Consider the following 6,000-nt stretch of genomic DNA (forward strand, 5'->3'; position numbering starts at 1 on the left):
GCTTTATTCATGACTTATACATGTTCCTATGACTATGAGATTATGCAACTCCCGTTTGCCGGAGGAACACTTAGTGTGCTACCAAACGTCACAACATAACTGGGTGATTATAAAGGAGCTCTACAGGTGTCTCCAAAGGTACATGTTGGGTTGGCGTATTTCGAGATTAGGATTTGTCACTCCGATTGTCGGAGAGGTATCTCTGGGCCCTCTCGGTAATGCACATCACTTAAGCCTTGCAAGCATTGCAACTAATGAGTTAGTTGTGGGATGATGTATTACAGAACGAGTAAAGATACTTGCCGGTAACGAGATTGAACTAGGTATAGGATACCGACGATCGAATCTCGGGCAAGTAACATACCGATGACAAAGGGAACAACGTATGTTGTTATGCGGTCTGACCGATAAAAGATCTTCGTAGAATATGTAGGAGCCAATATGAGCATCCAGGTTCCGCTATTGGTTATTGACCGGAGACGTGTCTCGGTCATGTCTACATTGTTCTCGAACCTATAGGGTCCGCACGCTTAAGGTTACGATGACAGTTATATTATGAGTTTATGCATTTTGATGTACCGAAGGTTGTTCGGAGTCCCGGATGTGATCACGGACATGCCGAGGAGTCTCGAAATGGTCGAGACATAAAGATTGATATATTGGAAGCCTATGTTTGGATATCGGAAGTGTTCCGGGTGAAATCGGGATTTTACCGGAGTACCGGGAGGTTACCGGAACCCCCCGGGAGGTATATGGGCCTTAGTGGGCCTTAGTGGCAGAGAGGAGAGGTGGCCAGAGATGGGCCGCGCGCCCCTCCCCCCTTGGTCCGAATTGGACAAGGAGAGGGGGCCGGCCCCCCTTCCTCCTCTCTCTCCTCTTTCCCCCCCTCCACGAATCCTATTCCAACTAGGAAAGGGGGGGAGTCCTACTCCCAGAAGGGGTAGGACTCCTCCTGGCGCGCCACACCTTGGCCGGTCGGCCCCCTCCCTTGAACCTTTATATACGGAGGCAGGGGCACCCCTAGAGAAACAAGTTGATCCACGTGATCATATTCTTAGCCGTGTGCGGTGCCCCCTTCCACCATAGTCCTCGATAATATTGTAGCGGTGCTTAGGCGAAGCCCTGCGACAGTAGTACATCAAGATCGTCAGCACGCCGTCGTGCTGACGGAACTCTTCCCCGACACTTTGCTGGATTGGATTCCGGGGATCGTCATCGAGCTGAACGTGTGCTAGAACTCGGAGGTGCCATAGTTTCGGTGCTTGATCGGTCGAGCCGTGGAGACGTACGACTACATCAACCAAACGCTTCCGTTGTCGATCTACAAGGGTACGTAGATCACACTCTCCCCCTCTCGTTTCTATGCATCACCATGATCTTGCGTGAGCGTAGGAATTTTTTTGAAATTACTACGAAACCCTTCAGTGGTATCAGAGCCAGGTTTTATATGTTGATGTTATATGCACGAGTAGAACACAAGTGAGTTGTGGGCGATATAAGTCGTACTGCTTACCAGCATGTCATACTTAGGATCGGCGGTATTGTTGGACGAAGCGGCCCGGACCGACATTACGCGTACGCTTACGCGAGACCGGTTCTCCCGACGTGCTTTGCACATAGGTGGCTTGCGGGTGACAGTTTCTCCAACTTTAGTTGAACCGAGTGTGGCTACGCCCGGTCCTTGCGAAGGTTAAAACAGCACCAACTTGACAAACTATCATTGTGGTTTTGATGCGTAGGTAAGATTGGTTCTTGCTTAAGCCCGTAGCATCCACGTAAAACATGCAACAACAAGGTAGAGGACGTCTAACTTGTTTTTGCAGGGCATGTTGTGATGTGATATGGTCAAGACATGATGCTAAATTTTATTGTATGAGATGATCATGTTTTGTAACCGAGTTATTGGCAACTGGCAGGAGCCATATGGTTGTCGCTTTATTGTATGCAATGCAATCGCGCTGTAATGCTTTACTTTATCACTAAGCGGTAGCGATAGTCGTGGAAGCATAAAGATTGGCGAGACGACAACGATGCTACGATGGAGATCAAGGTGTCGCGCCGGTGACGATGGTGATCATGACGGTGCTTCGGAGATGGAGATCACAAGCACAAGATGATGATGGCCATATCATATCACTTATATTGATTGCATGTGATGTTTATCTTTTATGCATCTTATCTTGCTTTGATTGACGGTAGCATTATAAGATGATCTCTCACTAAATTATCAAGAAGTGTTCTCCCTGAGTATGCGCCGTTGCAAAAGTTCTTCGTGCTGAGACACCACGTGATGATCGGGTGTGATAGGCTCTACGTTCAAATACAACGGGTGCAAAACAGTTGCACACGCGGAATACTCAGGTTATACTTGACGAGCCAAGCATATACAGATATGGCCTCGGAACACGGAGACCGAAAGGTCGAGTGTGAATCATATAGTAGATATGATCAACATAGTGATGTTCACCAATGAAACTACTCCATCTCACGTGATGATCAGACATGGTTTAGTTGATTTGGATCACGTAATCGCTTAGAGGATTAGAGGGATGTCTATCTAAGTGGGAGTTCTTTAAGTAATATGATTAACTGAACCTAAATTTATCATGAACTTAGTACCTGATAGTATCTTGCTTGTTTATGTATGATTATAGATAAATGGCCCGTGCTGTTGTTCCGTTGAATTTTAATGCGTTCCTTGAGAAAGCAAAGTTGAAAGATGATGGTAGCAATTACACGGACTGGGTCCGTAACTTTAGGATTATCCTCATTGGTGCACAGAAGAATTACATACTGGAAGCACCGCTGGGTGCCAGGCCTGCTGCTGGAGCAGCACTAGATGTTGTGAACGTCTGGCAGAGCAAAGCTGATGACTACTCGATAGTTCAGTGTGCCATGCTTTACGGCTTAGAACCGGGACTTCAACGACGTTTTGAACGTCATGGAGCATATGAGATGTTCCAGGAGTTGAAGTTAATATTTCAAGCAAATGCCCGGATTGAGAGATATGAAGTCTCCAATAAGTTCTATAGCTGCAAGATGGAGGAGAACAGTTCTGTCAGTGAGCATATACTCAAAATGTCTGGGTATAATAATCACTTGATTCAAATGGGAGTTAATCTTCCAGATGATTGCGTCATTGACAGAATTCTCCAATCACTGCCACCAAGCTACAAGAGCTTTGTGATGAACTACAATATGCAAGGGATGAATAAGACTATTCCCGAGCTCTTCGCAATGCTGAAAGCTGCGGAGGTAGAAATCAAAAAGGAGCATCAAGTGTTGATGGTAAACAAGGCCACTAGTTTCAAGAAAAAAGGCAAAGGGAAGAAGAAGGGGAACTTCAAGAAGAACAGCAAGCAAGTTGCTGCTCAAGAGAAGAAACCCAAGTCTGGACCTAAGCCTGATACTGAGTGCTTCTACTGCAAGCAGACTGGTCACTGGAAGCGGAACTGCCCCAAGTATTTAGCGGATAAGAAGGATGGCAAGGTGAACAAAGGTATATGTGATATACATGTTATTGATGTGTACCTTACTAATGCTCGCAGTAGCACCTGGGTATTTGATACTGGTTCTGTTGCTAATATTTGCAACTCGAAACAGGGACTACGGATTAAGCGAAGATTGGCTAAGGACGAGGTGACGATGCGCGTGGGAAACGGTTCCAAAGTCGATGTGATCGCAGTCGGCACGCTACCTCTACATCTACGTTCGGGATTAATATTAGACCTAAATAATTGTTATTTGGTGCCAGCGTTAAGCATGAACATTATATCTGGATCTTGTTTGATGCGAGACGGTTATTCATTTAAATCGGAGAATAATGGTTGTTCTATTTATATGAATAATATCTTTTATGGTCATGCACCCTTGAAGAGTGGTCTATTCTTATTGAATCTCGATAGTAGTAACACACATATTCATAACGTTGAAGCCAAAAGATGCAGAGTTGCTAATGATAGTGCAACTTATTTGTGGCACTGCCGTTTAGGTCATATCGGTGTAAAGCGCATGAAGAAACTCCATACTGATGGACTTTTGGAACCACTTGATTATGAATCACTTGGTACTTGCGAACCGTGCCTCATGGGCAAGATGACTAAAACGCCGTTCTCCGGTACTATGGAGAGAGCAACAGATTTGTTGGAAATCATACATACAGATGTATGTGGTCCGATGAATATTGAGGCTCGTGGCGGATATCGTTATTTTCTCACCTTCACAGATGACTTAAGCAGATATGGGTATATCTACTTAATGAAACATAAGTCTGAAACGTTTGAAAAGTTCAAAGAATTTCAGAGTGAAGTTGAAAATCATCGTAACAAGAAAATAAAGTTTCTATGATCTGATCATGGAGGAGAATATTTGAGTTACAAGTTTGGTGTACATTTGAAACAATGCGGAATAGTTTCGCAACTCACGCCACCCGGAACACCACAGCGTAATGGTGTGTCCGAACGTCGTAATCGTACTTTACTAGATATGGTGCGATCTATGATGTCTCTTACTGATTTACCGCTATCATTTTGGGTTATGCTTTGGAGACGGCCGCATTCACGTTAAATAGGGCACCATCAAAATCCGTTGAGACGACGCCTTATGAACTATGGTTTGGCAAGAAACCAAAGTTGTCATTTCTGAAAGTTTGGGGCTGCGATGCTTATGTGAAAAAGCTTCAACCTGATAAGCTCGAACCCAAATCGGAGAAATGTGTCTTCATAGGATATCCAAAGGAGACTATTGGATACACCTTCTATCACAGATCTGAAGGCAAGACTTTTGTTGCTAAGTTCGGAAACTTTCTGGAAAAGGAGTTCCTCTCGAAAGAAGTGAGTGGGAGGAAAGAAGAACTTGACGAGGTAACTGTACCTGCTCCCTTATTGGAAAGTAGTGCATCACAGAAAACTATTTCTGTGACACCTACACCAATTAGTGAGGAAGCTAATGATAATGATCATGAAACTTCAGAACAAGATACTACTGAACCTCGTAGATCAACCAGAGTGAGATCCGCACCAGAGTGGTACGGTAATCCTGTTCTGGAAGTCATGCTACTAGATCATGATGAACCTACGAACTATGAAGAAGCGATGGTGAGCCCAGATTCCGCAAAATGGCTTGAAGCCATGAAATATGAGATGGGATCCATGTATGAGAACAAAGTATGGACTTTGGTTGACTTGCCCAATGATCGGCAAGCAATTGAGAATAAATGGATCTTTAAGAAGAAGACTGACGCCGACGGTAATATTACTGTCTACAAAGCTCGACTTGTCGCAAAAGGGTTTCGGCAAGTTCAAGGGATTGACTACGATGAGACCTTCTCACCCGTAGCGATGCTTAAGTCTGTCCGAATCATGTTAGCAATTGCCGCATTTTATGATTATGAAATTTGGCAGATGGATGTCAAAACTGCATTCCTGAATGGATTTCTGGAAGAAGAGTTGTATATGATGCAACCGGAAGGTTTTGTCGATCCAAAGGGAGCTAACAAAGTGTGCAAGCTCCAGCGATCCATTTATGGACTCGTGCAAGCCTCTCGGAGTTGGAATAAATGCTTTGATAGTGTGATCAAAGCATTTGGTTTTATACAGACTTTTGGAGAAGCCTGTATTTACAAGAAAGTGAGTGGGAGCTCTGTAGCATTTCTGATATTATATGTGGATGACATATTACTGATTGGAAATGATATAGAATTTCTGGATAGCATAAAGGGATACTTGAATAAGAGTTTTTCAATGAAAGACCTCGGTGAAGCTGCTTACATATTAGGCATAAAGATCTATAGAGATAGATCAAGACGTTTAATTGGACTTTCACAAAGCACATACCTTGACAAGATTTTGAAGAAGTTCAAAATGGATCAAGCAAAAAAGGGTTCTTGCCTGTGTTACTAGGTGTGAAGTTGAGTCGGACTCAATGCCCGACCACTGCAGAAGATAGAGAGAAGATGAAAGATGTTCCCTATGCTTCAGCCATAGGCTCTATCATGTACGC

This window comes from Triticum urartu, chromosome 6A (genome assembly GCF_056163025.1).
Source record: "Triticum urartu cultivar PI428250 chromosome 6A, HENAU_Tu73, whole genome shotgun sequence".
In the NCBI taxonomy this organism is placed as follows: Eukaryota; Viridiplantae; Streptophyta; class Magnoliopsida; order Poales; family Poaceae; genus Triticum; species Triticum urartu.